Source organism: Taudactylus pleione, unplaced genomic scaffold (genome assembly GCF_031769625.1).
Source record: "Taudactylus pleione unplaced genomic scaffold, aTauple2 ptg000136l, whole genome shotgun sequence".
NCBI classification, from domain to species: domain Eukaryota; kingdom Metazoa; phylum Chordata; class Amphibia; order Anura; family Myobatrachidae; genus Taudactylus; species Taudactylus pleione.
Window position 1 is genome coordinate 5,319,117 of NW_028284538.1, and position 15,038 is coordinate 5,334,154.

At 43.4% G+C, this 15,038-nt stretch overlaps 1 protein-coding gene across 2 annotated transcripts in view; it reads right to left on the reverse strand.

The window, feature by feature from the left end:
* Positions 1-8,747, reverse strand: part of LOC148522933 (membrane-spanning 4-domains subfamily A member 4A-like) — a 113,646-nt gene extending 104,899 nt beyond the window's left edge. For both annotated transcript variants that reach the window (XM_088473520.1, XM_088473521.1), the window contains exon 1: positions 8,671-8,747. The gene's annotated coding sequence lies outside the window, so the exon portion shown is untranslated. The remainder of the gene's footprint in view (positions 1-8,670) is intronic.
* Positions 8,748-15,038: the final 6,291 nt, after the last annotated feature.

Below are 15,038 nucleotides of genomic sequence, written 5' to 3' on the forward strand. Positions count from 1 at the left end.
CGCGGGGGTTTGGCGCTGTAAAAACATCTGGAAAATGGCTGTAGCAGCCATTTACCCATCATTTCTGCATGTGCAGTACAGGGAAAATGGCCGCCGCGGCTATTTTCCCGGTGACCTGCGCATTCGCTATAGACTCTGGGCACACTCTAGTGCCCAGAGTCTATAACTCCGGCGCTGGCCGCGCACATATCAGTGCACTTCCGGCTGCTGAAGAGAGAGGAGTCGGCCCGTGAGCCGGCTGCCGAACAGAGAGGAGGGGGCCCATGACGGAGACTGCACCTGGGCCCCCTCCTCTCTAGAAATGCCCCTGGTAGCACAGCAGTGGCAGACAGGATGGCAGTTTAATATAATTACAGAAATTCGCACAAATAAATAAATAAACCAGTAGGCATTGATTACTGACAGAAGAGTCAACTTAATTCATTAGAATCAGTCCAGCAGCTGTTCAAGAGGAACTTTGCATTTCCACAACAAATCAATATGTAAAAAACTATTTAAATGAACTGCGCTAGGCATATCATAATAAAATATATATATACACATACAAATGCAATGTATGAAAAATACAATATATTAAAACATATCTTAATTAGGGATGAGCGGGTTAGGATTTCTGAAATCCGAACCCCCCCGAGCCCCCCCGATCCGAGTCGGGAACCAAGTCCGGTTCGGATTTTCCCGCCTGACTCAGAACTGAAATCGAGGCAAAACGTCATCTTCCCGCCTTCCGGATCTCGCGGGTTTTAGATTCTATGAAACGTCCCCGTGTCAGCGCCATTTCTCATTCTGGCTGTGGACAGTGAAGAGGGAGGGTTGGAGTTAGGGCTGGCTGGGCTGTGTTGTGCTGTGCTGCTGTTATCCATAGGTGCTGTGTCCACTCCTCCAAAGTCCATAGGGTCTGGCTGGGCTGTGTTGTGCTGCTGTTGTCCATAGGGGCTGGCTGGATTGTGTTGTGCTGCTGTTGTCAATAGGGGCTGGCTGGGCTGTGTTGTGCAGTCAGTTGTCCATAGGGGCTGTGTCCACTCCAAAAGTCTATAGGGGTTGGCTGGGCTGTGTTGTGCAGTGTCCCATAAAGGCTGTAGTCCTAAAGGGGTGCTGTAGTGTTGTCCAGGGGGTGATCTGTCCATCAGGGGTGCTCCCACCAAGTGCAAAAAAAACATTTATTTCTGTGTTTGTGAATTGTGTAGACTGTAGATGCACGTGCATCAACAAAGGAGCAGCGCCAAGCGTGCACCTGTGTCATAAGTAAAGGGCTGGCTGGCTCATCTCTTAAAGGGTGGTGTAACCCCCAACGTGCACTTCAAAAAAAATAAAAAATCCTTCTTTTCTGTGTTGTGAATTGTGTGTGCTGTAGCTGCATGTGCATCAACAAAGGAGCAACGCCATGGGTGTGCCTGTGTCATAAGTCCATTAAAGGGTGGTGTAACCCCCAAAGTGCACTCCAACAAAAATTTAAAATCCTTCTTTTCTGTGTTGTGAATTGTGTGCGTTGTAGCTGCATGTGCATCAACAAAGGAGCAACGCCATGGGTGCGCCTGTGTCATAAATCTGTTAAAGGGTGGTGTAACCCCCAAAGTGCACTCCAACAAAAATTTTAAATTCTACTTTTCTGTATTGTGAATTGTGTGCACTGTAGCTGCACGTGTATCAACAAAGGAGCAGCGCCAAGCGTGCGCCTGTGTCATAAGTCTGTTAAAGGGTGGTGTAACCGCCAAAGTGCGCTCCACAAAAAATAAACAATTCTTTTTTTTCTGTGTTTGTGTGTGAAATGCATGCGCTGTAGCCGCACGTGCATCAACAAAGGAGCAGCACCAAGCGTTCGCCTGTGTCATAAGTAAAGGGCCGACTAGCTCGTCTGTTAAAGGGTGGTGTAACCACCAAAGTGCATTTAAAAAAAAAATTCTTCTTTTCTGTGTTGTGAATTGTGTGCACTGTAGCCGCACATACATCAACAAAGGAGCAGCGCCAAGCGTGCGCCTGTGTCATAAGTCTGTTAAAGGGTGGTGTAACCCCCAAAGTGCACTCCAAAAACATTTTTTAATTCTTCTTTTCTGTGTTTGTGTGCACCTTAGCCGCACGTATATATCAATATAACATAAATGGAGTACAAACATTTGTCCGATAAAAATAAAATAGGGAAAGATCAAGAACCACTTCCTCCTAGTGCTGAAGCTGCTGCCACTAGTCATGAAATAGACAATAAAATGCCAAGGTCAATGCCCAATGTCATAGTAGAGGGCATATAAAATCCCAAATGACAAAGTTCAGGAAAATGACCTTAAAAAAACATTTAAATCTTCTGAGGAGAAACGTAAACTTGCCAATATGCCATTTACGACATGGAGTGGCAAGGAACAGCTAAGGTCTTTCCCTATGTTCATGACTAATGGTTCAGCTTCACATGACGATGGAAGCCCTCCTCCCACTACAAAAATCAAACAAGTTAAGCTGGCAAAAGCACAGTGAAGAACTGTGCGTTCTATGAAGATATCACAATTCCCCAAGGAGAGTCCAAGGACCTCATTCAGAGTCAGTCGTAGCGGCTGCACGGTCGTACGCCACTGATGTTCGTTAAACTGTGCATGCGTAAAGTTTGCAATGCGCGTGTGCAAACTAGCTGCTATGATCAGAAATTTCTCTCTCCTTGAACACTGCCAGGTCGGTAGTTTGAGTGACAGAATGAGTGGTAACAGGGGAAGGTTCTTGAAAACGGGGGAGTGGAGATCCGAACGCAGGCGTGCCTAATTATGCGAACAGCGTTTTATGGGAGTGCATAATTAACAAAGTAGTGTCATAGCACACGTGACATGGGAGGTTTTAACACTGACATGATCGTAGAGCTTAAGAGAGGGTATGGTCAACCTTAAGCTCTACGACCAGTTCCGATGGTTCCCGATGGTCTCGATTAATCCTTATATGCCCGGAGATGACGTGTAATGCGTACGAGAAAGGGGTGTATTTTTTTGGCTTCCGGCCGCTTTCTCCCGTTGGTCGGCCAGCTACCGATCCAATCTTAAGGACGCAACTTGCAAGTGCATCATTTGCATATCCGGCCCCTTGTCCCGGACGACCGTGCGGCCGCAACAACTGACTCTGAAAGAGGTTCCAAGTGTGGTGGCGGTTGCGATGCCTGACCTTCCCAGCACTGGACGGGAAGAGGTGGCTCTTTCCACCATTTGCACGCCATCTGCAAGTGCTGGAAGGAGCACCCACAGTCCACTTGCTGATATGCAAATGAAGATGTCACTGTTGAAGTACAACAGGATGAGGATATTGGTGTAGCTGGCGCTGAGGAAGAAGTTGGCGAGGAGGATTCTGATGGTTATGTGGTTTGTTTAAATCAGGCACCAGGGGAGACAGTTGTTGTCCGTGGGATGAAAAAGCCCATCACCGTCATGCCTGAGCAGAAGACCAAACATTCCATCTCTTTGGTCTGGCAATATTTCTATCCAAATCCAGACAACAACTGTCTTGCCATATGTACCATATGTAAAGGTGAAATAAGTAGGGGTAGGGACCTTAACCACCTAGGAGCATCCTCCCTTATACGTCACCTGCAGCTCGTTCATAAAATGTTACTGTCAAGTTCAGAAACTTTGGCTAAGACCGTAAGCAGTCCAGGGACACCTAAATCCCGTTGTCCTGTTGTATCCAAGCGCCTGCAAACCACACCATCAACTCCCTCCTCATCAATTTCCTCCTTAGTCAGGATCGGAAGTAGTCCTGCAGGCCATGTCACTGGCATGACTGACTCTCCTATCCGGGATTCCTGTGAAGGATCCTGCATTGCTACGCCTACTGCTGCCGCTGCTGCTGTTGTTGCTGGGAGTCGTTCATCATCCCAGAGAGGAAGTTGGAACACCACTACTTTTACTAAACAATTGACCCTCCAACAGTCCTTAGCGAGGAGGATAAAGTACGACAGCAGTCATCCTGAAGCAGAATGGATAACTGAGGCCTTGACTGCTATGTTGGTGTTAGTCGTGTGTCCGGTATCCGCCATAAGTGCAGTGGGATTTAGACAATTGATGGAGGTATTGTGTCCCCAATTCCAAATTCCATCTAGATTCCACTTCACTAGGCAGGCGATACTGAGACTGTACAGAAACATCAGAAAAAGTGTCCTCAGTGTCCTAAAAAATGCAGTTGTACCCAATGTGCACTTAACCATGGACACGTGGACAAGTGGAACAGGGCAGACTAAGGACTATATGACTGTGACAGCCCACTGGGTAGATGTATCACCTTACGCAGCAACTATAGCAGCTTCACCAGTAGCAGCATCTCAGAAACGACAGCTCGTTCCAAGGTAGGCTACAATGTGTATCACCGGTGTCAATAAGAGGCACACCGCCAACAACCTCTTAGAAAATCTGAGGGAAATAATCGCCAAGTGGCTTACCCCCACTTAGTGTCTCCTGGGGATTTGTGATATCTGACAATGCCACAAATATTGTGCGGGCATTACATCTGGGCAAATTCCAGCACATCCCATATTTTGCTCACACAATAAATTTGGCGGTGCATAATTTTCTGAAATATGACCGGGGCGTGCAGGAGGCCCTGTGGGTGGCCCGAAAAATTTCAAGCGAAGTGGAGAATGATTTCCGTGTAGTGCAAGGTTCTCCAGCCCTTCAAACTTGCCAAACGTGAAGTCAGTTAAGACACTGCCAGCTTGAGTCAGTTCATTCCCCTGATCAGCCTTTTGCAGAAGCATCTGGAGAAAGTGAAGGAAGAGCTAAGACGGAGTGATTTCGCTTGGCATGTGGGACTTGTGGATGAAGCCCTTCATTCACTTTGCCAGGATTCCAGGGTTGTCAATCTGTTGAAATCAGACCACTACATTTTGGCCACCGTGCTCAATCCTAGGTTAAAAGCCTAGGTGGTGTCTCTCTTTCCGGCCGACACAAGCCTGCAGAGGTGCCAAGACCTGCTGGTGAAAACACTGTCAGTTGAAGCAGAACGTGACATGTCAACAGCTCCTTCTTCATTTTCTCCCACAACTGGGGCTGCCAGGAAACAACTTAGGTATCCTAAGCAACCCGCTGGTTGTGATGCAGGGCAGGCAGGACCAAGTTTGGACATCTGGTCCGGACTGACGGACCTGGCGACAATTTCTGACATGCCTACTGTCACTGCATATGATACTGTTACCATTGACAGAATGGTGGAGGATTACATCGGTGACAGCATCCAAGTAGGCATGTCAGACAGTCCGTACCTGTACTGGCAGGAAAAAGAGGCAATTTGGAGGCCCCTGTACAAACTGGCTCTATTTTACCTAAGTTGCCCCCCCCTCCAGTGTGTACTCCGAAAGAGTGTTTAGTGCAGCCGGGAACCTTGTCAGCGAAAGGCATAGGAGGTTGCTTCCACAAAATATGGAGAAGATGATGTTCATAAAAATGAATTATCAACTCTTCCAGGGAGACCAGCCTCAAGAAGGTACAGAGGGACCTGTGGTGGTGGATTCCAGTGGGGACGAATTAATACTCTGTGAGGATGAGGATGTACGCAACACTGAAGAGGGTGAGGGATCGGTGGATGAGGAGGATGACGACGACATCTTGCCTCTGTAGAGCCAGTTTGTGCAGGGACAGATTAATTGCCAGCTTGTTTTGTGGGGGCCCAAACGAACCAATCATTTCAGCCACAGTCGTGTGGCAGACCCTGGCGCTGAAATGATTGGTTTGTTAAAGAGTGCATGTCCTGTTTATACAACATAATGGTGGGTGGAAGGGCACAAGGACAATTCCACTTTGCACCTCTTTTTTTCTTTGCATTATGTACTATTTGAGGCCTAGTTTTTCAAACTGCCATCCTGTCTGCCACTGCAGTGTCACTCCTAGATGGGCCACGTGTTTGTGTGCCCCACTCGTGTCGCTTTGCATAGTCATCCAGCTACCTCGGTGCAACCTTTTGCACTAAAAAACAATATTGTGAGGTGTGAGGTGTTCTGAATAGAATGGAAATGAGTGGAAATTAATGTTCTTGAGGTTAATAATAGCATAGGAGCAGAAAAACCCACAAATTCTGTGATTTTAGCTGTTTTTATGCTTTTAAAATACAGATCCAAAACATAAAACCCAGAACTCAAAACACGGAAGGGTGGTTTTGGCAAAACAAATCCAGATCCAAAACATGAAGAAAGATCCAGATCCAAAACCAAAACACAAAACACGAATAGTGGCCGGTGCACACCCCTAATCTTAATAAGAATGACACTAGTGCACGGGTCCCAGCATAGTCATTAAAGCCTGATAAAAATTATGATATTTGTGTTATATATATATATATATATCAATAAAGAGTATCAAAACAATATTTTGTAGACAGGCCCCTTTGTTTTGATCCAATGTATTAGAAAAAAGTACCAGTGTCCTGTGGAAGGTGTCACAAAATTTCCAGTAATGTAGCAGAAGTGGATAGATGAAAAGTCCACTTTGGTTAGGAGAGAATTGAATAAGTTTAATTAGTTCAAATGGCAATAATGTCTCCAATAGATAGTAATTGCAGTGATCACATACGTTCTTTTGGAAAAAACGCTACCATTAGTATTAGCTGGACAATGCAAAACTGCTTACCATTGCAGCATGTAAATATAAATCTCAGAGCCGTCCAAATATTGCTGCGGCTGTCTACGGGGTTCGTAGTGGTTACTGGTGTCTCAGCTCACTCAGCTGGGTGAAACTGCCATCTCTACCCTGTGGAGGGCGGCAGAGCCGACCAAGCCCATTCGGTGCCCTAGGCAAAATTTTGACTGGTGCCCCCTAACAACTTCCCATACCGAGACGAACAGCCCCTCAGGAAAAAAAACAGATGGCGCTCCTCAGTAGGTGCTGTCGTTTTAAGACCCATCTGTCTTTTCATCAGAACATGTCCTGATGAAATAACCAGTGGGTCTTGAAACATCAACAGCACCTGTGTGATTTGTGACAATACTGTATATAACTTTTTTTACAACTACTGACGAGTGACGTCTGTTTTTTTCCTGAGGGGGCTGTACAGCTCGGTATAGGAATTTGTTTAAAATTCCTTACTTATTTATTTATTTATTTATTAACAGTTTCTTATATAGCGCAGTAAATTCCATTGCGCTTTACAATTTGAATTAACATTTTACCGGGTTGTAAAAGGCATACATACATGACATACGTAAAACACATACATAAGGGTAAGAGGGCCCTGCTCATAAACTTACAATCTGTAGAGGGCACCCATGAGATTACAGACTGGCACTCCGCTAAACCGACCAATACATGCTGATTCAGAGTTGGGAAGAGAGAAATAGCACTTATCTGTGTACCTGGACAAACCATGCAAGGGGTGTAAATACATAAAAAAAAATATTGCATGTAGGGTAAATACTGGCTGCTTTTACATGTAGCCGACAAATACTGCACAGCTTATTATTTCTCTACAATTTAGATGTCAGTTTGGACACCTCCCTCCCAAATTTAAATCTCTGCACATTTTCCATCTGCCCCACCTGTAGTGCAACATGGTTTCACCAAGATGATCAGTTGAGAGAGATATCTCTCTATTCCCAACTCTGAATCAGGCCCACAGTGTGTGACCTTCTTCAAGAGACACAGCATGTACATATATAAGGTAATAACCACCACCTGGCAGGATACAGTTACCTTCTTTTAAAGCCTGGTGACTGCCCCACTTTTTTTTCTCTATTTATATACATACATACATACATATGCATACATACATACATACATGGTGCCCACCCCAACGTATGTCCCTCTGCCAGCTAAAGATAGCTAATAAAGCTAAAGGACTTACTAACCTGGCTTGCTGCCACCTTCTTTATTTAAATTATGCAGCGCTGCACAGCTGTCCAGAAACTCATTCTGACTTGGGCGGCTCACCTAATTGTTGCACTGTCTGATCAGAGCTGAGCTCCGATCGCAGCAGCAGCGTCAGCAGCAGGGAAGGGGCGCTGACCGATGGGAGCTGAACTCCGATTGTGTCAGCAGCAGGGGGCCGCGGCAGAGCCCTAGAATGCCCCTAGGCATTCCAGTCGCCCCTAGGCATTTGCTTATTATGCCTATGCTTAGGGCCGGCTCTGGAGGGTGGTGATAGCCAGGAGGACACATGTGCCAGCTGGAGCTCCCGGGACTCAGAAAGAGGCAAAACGTAATCTTTCATGGACAAACATCATCATTCCTGGGCAAAAGTCCAGGAATGATGATGCTTGTCCATGAAAGATGACGTTTTGTCTCTTTCTGAGTCCCATTTTTTGGAGGGAAAAAATCCTAACCTGGCGTGCAAAACCAAACTAATCTGAGCCTGCAATCCCTAGTTCATATGTACCAAAAGAAAAAAACTACAGCAGTAAAGTGGGTTCAAAGAACTTCAAAAGAATAGGAAGGTACAGTATTGTTAGAAATGACCATATATGACTGTTGGTGTGGTGGACATGAGGAATTCACCAGTATTAAAAAATAAAAATACATAGGGACTTCATCAGGAACATAAATATCCCGTCTTTTGTCTGCATGAAATGTGTTTGAACACAAAATGTTTTTACTACAAAATCAAACAAAATGTTTTTTTATATCATAGCTGTTTCATTATAGATTTTTCAGCTTATCCGCTATTAAACCACAACAATATTGTACTTAAAGAAGTATATAGATAAAGTAAACACAATATACTCACATTTTGCTGTGTCTGTCCTGTACCGTGTGTGCCGATCTCACCTGCTTCTTCTAAAGTAATACAGATCTGCAGATTTCTATTGTCCAAATTGTGCTAACTTCTCAGGTTACATTGGGTAAGATTTATATATAGCTGTATTGCTGAAATATGTGACCTGGTATGTTGTGTGTATGTAGTGTTCTACCAGTTCTCCCACATACTGTACTTACCCATTTTCTTGTAATGTTTCTCACCTGCTGCTTCTGGTCTCCCCATGAAAAAAACATGTGTGGTAGGAAAGAAATAATTAAGTAGGATAATTACTTTCCAGTATACAAAATCTCAGAGGGTATTGTGTTATTGTTCATATGTAACAAAATAAAATCAGCAACAGTAAAGAGGGATAAAAAGAATAGGATATAGATGGGGATCATGTGTGGACACACCTCAGATAATGCCCGTAGGGTTATTTGTTTTCATTGATTTTCTCTCGACATCAGGGATGGGCCTTGTTTTGCTGTCCCTTGATGTTCTATTGGTTACATTGGCTGTATGAGTGTGACATCCTGTCTACCTCTGAAAGCAAGAGCTGTGACCAGGTGGCTGGTTACGTCAGCGTTGATGCTGACACTGACACAAAATAGGAAACCGCCAGATGCTGTGGCTGCGGGGGCCGGGAAATGAAGAGACACTGACAGTGTACAGAGCTTCTGCTACACACTGTCTCAGTCAGGTCACTGACAGAGCGGTAGCCTCATTTGGCTTTACAAGTGCCACGGCCACCCCTCTAACTTTACACAGGGGCCATCACAGTCACTAATGCAACAGGGTGGTGAGTGGGACCCTCCAGTAGCCGGCGCCCATAGGCAGTTGGCCTAAAGCAGCCTAATGGTGGTGCCAGCCCTGGTCAGATGTGTTCCCCATCATTATTGGTATAAGATGTGGTTGCCCCTCTCTCCCTTATGTCTTGTTTTAGCAAGTAAATCCAGTGCTTTTAATTCCTGCTGCTATGGGTTTTCCAGGTGTGACAGTGGGGAATACAACAAATTAAGTCAGTTTGCAGACATTGTTCTTCTTTTTGCTACAGTGCCTCTGACCTCATTTCCGTGGTTACATGAGTTGTTAAATTGTTATAGCAAGGCATCTTTCTATAAGATGAAAGTGACCTAATCAGATGCTTTACTGTACCTATTAATCTTCCGGGAGCTAGCCTTCCATTGCTCTGCACTAAGGGCCTGATTTAGAGATGTACGTTCATCCGATGATGAACGTACATCTCCAATGGTTACGGTTCTGTGCCTGCAATGGACCCATTCTGTACATGTGCAGAACGGGTCCTGCGATTATGCACACAGACCCCCGACCCCCACCAGAGCATGATTTACATGGTACGGTGTTTGGGGGGCGGAGCGGGGGCACAGCTGGTCACCATTCCTAAAAATGGGGGCATGCCGCCCTAATTTCTGGGAGGGACGAAACCAGTATGTGCGCTGGCGGATGCAGATTCCTGACCTCTGAAGTAACCAGCAGCTGGTCAGGCTGCTGGAATCTTCAGCTCCCACCGCCTGACCAAAGGAGAAAGCAGTGCAACCAATGGTGCTCGTAATGCAGCAAGAAGATGTCTGACACCTCCTGCATTTGCATTAGGATGGACGGAATTGCAAAGCTACTAGTGTGCGGTTCTGCAATTCTGTCCATCTCTGAAACAGGCCCTAAGTATCCATATGTTTGGCAGTCGACTTTTCTTTTGTATTTAGGTGTCCAGATCCCATTTTCTATTTTATATTAATTTCCCACTCCTTATTGACAAGTTATTGTCTATCACTAAATCTTGGTTATCCTATGAAGTATATTGGCTGGGCAGATAAACTACTTACTTACTTAAGCTTATGAACCTATTTTGAATTATTCCCTTTCTTTTCCCTTGGAAGTATTTTAACAAATGTCAGGCATTTCACACCTCGTATTTGGAAAGGTAGCTTGTTCTCACATGATTCTTTCTAAGAAACAGGATGGGCTAACTCTCCCATTCCTACCTCGTTACTAAGAAGATTGTTTTATTATTTATGAATAAGAATAACACTCTGCGCTAACACTTAGTGTGATAAGATTAATTATTTAAGAATAAGAATAACACAATGCACTAACACTTAGTGTGATGTCATTATGTTTTATTTATATATATATGAAACACATGTTGTTTAGCACTTTTTTGTGGTCTTGTTGGCATGTAGAGTAATCATTTATTCACAATTGAGGAAATAAGTGAAAAGTTGAATATTAGACTGTGCTGCCACTTCAAGTCACAAGATTAATTATTTATGAATGAGAATAACACACTGTGCTACCACTTACAAAGTCACAAGATTAATTATTTATGAATAAGAATAACACACTGCACTACCACTTACAGTGTCACAATACAGTACATGGATGATAAACTGTGGTCTGGCCTGCAGTGTCACCAAACAATAATAGTGCAGATAAGTTGCTAATGCATACACACAAAAAAAATCTTTTTTTTTTTTTTTGTTGATTGATATTGTTGTTATTAATTCACTTCTTTTTCATTTGTTTTTGCTATCATCCTTTTTTCTGTAAATCGTAAAAATAGTGTCACTGTTCCTGGATTCAATGGTCATCACAGCCATGTAAGAAAGGTCACGGCTTCAGCCAGGGGAAAGAAATTAACAATTACATTACAATTCAACTATTATCAGTTGGTGGTGTAAAAACCATGTGATGGATTCAAAAAGTTTAAAGAATTGCATTTTTACAGAAGAATCTAAATGGATTATATTGTGTTCCCACTTCCTATGACATCGCTACACTCCTTTCTCCACATCAGGAAGGAGTAGACTTCCTATCAAAATATTGTAATTGTAAAATGGTGCGTTTCACAGAGGACACAAAGTGTGTAGTACTAGCAGAATGATACTGTGGGGGACTGTGACAATAATAGTTCAGAAATATTCTGTTTTCTTGAAAATATTGCAGTCACAATAAAGTAAAATGGAACTTGAGATGCTGCCTATGCTTTTACGGTTGTGAGTTCTTGAACTGTAACTACACGAGTGCTTTAGAAATTTATATTGTAATCAAATATAATTGAAGTACTAATTTTACAGCTCCATGTAGACCTTGCTTTGCTCCTCAATTAGTGAATTACAATTATCCACCTTTTTCCTCTGCTTATTTTCAACCACCTAGCACTTTCTAGTTTGTATCGTTTTGTCTGTCAACTTTTTTTTCAGATATTTTAGCTTTTCCATAAAAATCTTCCAGAATGTTTCAAATATTTCAATACTTCAATAACTCAAAAGCAATTGAAATTACTACACAGAGTAGTAAAAAAAAGTATTTACTTGGTCACTATTTAAATTGTTAAAGCATGATCTCCATACTTCAGGCTTAGCACATGAAAGATGTAAGATAGCACCCATTATCTTTTTAACGGTATCTTTCTCAGGGCTGTAACTAAGGGTATATTATTGGTGCCATCCCTCAGGACACAAAGGCGGCAGGACTGTGGCACCTTTATTTGGCATGAATGGTGTCTGGAATGGCAGACCTAGGTGTATATTTACTAAAGATCGATATTAATCTATTTAAAAATTGATCAACAACGATCTTTTCTTTCTGGGGCTAAATCATATACTATACTGATGCTTATAAAACTAAATGTAAAAGTTGTCTGTTTGTGGAGGCGCCATATGCAGGAAAGAACGCATTGTGCCTTCAAAAACCTGCTACCACTTGATGCTGAGAGACTACTATCCGTTATTGTTTGAGTTCAAGGTGCGCTGATTAGAATCCAGGGACATGGAAGGAAAAAGTTTGTTTTCCTTCGTTGATAATGGTTCGGGTTAAAAAGGGGAAGTTGAACAATAGCGTACGCATATTTCCTGTATTGCTGCCACGTGTTCAATGGTCATTGTATGTATAGCGTGATTGCTAGTTAACCCTCTGTATTATACTGCTATATTAATGGAAAAAGGTTTTAGTTTTTGTACAGAAAAGGTGTGTGTATGTGAAACGTGTGATTGTAAAGCAGAGGTTACTGTCTGGTAAAGCCTAAGTATAAAGCATAGGCTACTGTCGGTTAAGTCTAGGTGGAGGTTACTGTCTGTTAAACCTCAAGTGAAAACTCAGTAGGTGCCCGACAGGGCAGTACAAACTACTGGGCCAGTGTACAAAGCAGGTACATTGTGGTATTATCGAGAAACAATAGTTTTTCTCGGTCCGAACACCCATTAATCGCAGTCCATTGATCAGTTATGTTCTTTGGAAAATGCGATCGGACCGCATGATTATTTAAATTGTGCTTGTGAAGTGGGTGTCGTGGGAGTGAAACTGCTGGCAAGGTTAGGGGTTACTGAAACTTCTAGATGCTACCAGTGGGAGTAAACTCAAGGTAGGAAGCCAGCGGTAAAACTTGAGTCGATTTACCATGGGTAAAGTAATTCACTAAACGGTTATTTTACTCCTTGTGAAGCACACGGTCCCTAAGAGTGGGAAATCAGTGCAATACGGGAAGGAGTGCGTGAACGTTAGCTCTAGAAAAAAACAATCGTTCACCAATCGAAATTCTCTAGAGATTGCTATGCATTTTCCCAGATGGATGCGAAGCCATCTCTAGTAATGGTCGATGATGTGCTGCAGATGGAAGGGCCGTTAGGATCGGCCAGGTATGTTATGTTTAAAATGTATGGTGCATACGCTACAGCGTATTGTGACATATGGGTCAAAATGACCAAGAAACGTAGAACACCTTTTCCTAAGATTTGTAGCTTTGATTCAGAGGTTCTGAACAATCTCAGAGACAGTATATGATTAGTTAAGTCTCTGTAGAAAAGAGTAAAGTTTAATGATTGCTTGAAGTTGTGGCAGCATGAGGGGGATATGTGGCTTAGTGGTGTGCACGCGATGCAAACTAGCATCTCGTGCACGTGCAAGGGAGTGCGCATGCAAATAGTGTTGATTGCGCACCACAAAGTAGCGCGCACGCACAGCAAGGTAGCGTTGCTGAAGGTAATGTCAGTAGTTCACGCTGCTCACCACCACCACCCTATGCGGATGGAGGTGAAGGTACAGTCGATGTAAAAACTCATAAAAATGTAACAAGTAATTTGTACCCTCTTCTAAGTAACTATAAGGAACATGTTGATGATGTAGATGATGAACCTGTTGTGATGTCCGCTCTGTCCCATGTTGCACAAATGTTAAATGTACCACCACAGCAAGCACAGGTAGCTGCCCCGCTAGTACCAGAAATGGAGGTAGCCCCACCCGTACAGGAAGTATTAACACCCGCTTTAACAGTAGCAAAGGTTGTTAATACCATACGTAGTAGTAGTAGGCTGAACCCTCAACTAGGTAATCAGGCCAAAGGTAGCAGTGTAGCAGGCATCCATCCCGTCCGGGCAATAACTGTTCCAAATGGGAATCCGGACACACATGGTGTAGTGGCCACAAGGGATGTAGCGATGCATTGTCCATGAACGAGAGCAGAACTACATTCCATATTGACAGATTTCCCTAACCATAGGAAAGAACTAGCGAAATGCCAGAGATTTATAAGGGATTTAGGTAATGCTCATGAGCCAACCAATAAAGATTGGCGAGTGGTATTATGAGCATGTCTTCCACACGATAGCCAAATGAAGACGTTTATCATGGCCTGTGTATTGGATGGAGATAGTCCCATAACTGATTAAGGTAATCAGAACAATATAACCCACATTGTCACCCAATTGGCTGTATTTTTCCCATTAATTGTTAACTGGAGTAAAATCTTTATGATTAAACAGAAAGAGAGTGAGTCTGCAGCAGATTATTTTACCAGAGCACTGCAGACTATTACCCAATACACAGGTAAAGAGGACATAAAAGACAACATCCATCACAGGGAAATGACAAACACAGTGCTTATGGATGGTCTTAAGGACACTCTAAAGGCCAGGGTTCAGACCTCACTTCCTGGTTGGAGGGGAGTTACAGTAGACACACTCAGGGAATCTGAAATTGAACATGATAAAAAAATCTTTAGGAAGAGAGAAATGCAGAGCGAGAAACTAATGGCTGTTAGTATCCAAGCTCTGGAAGTAATGCAAATAACAAACACTCTTATCACACATAGCCACAATACACTCTTCCCACACCCGTATTCCTATACACAACCACAATCTTTCCTCATTTCACAACCCACACAACAACAACCCTTTACAACACGTCAATCACGAAGATGTTACAGATGTAACTAGGAGGGCCATATAAGTAAGTTCTGTAAGGCTAAGAAATGGGAAACATCAAACCAGGTAACACAGAGATACCCACAGCAGGGGCACCCACAGCAGTCCAGACAATTCCAGCCATCACCTGCTCACATT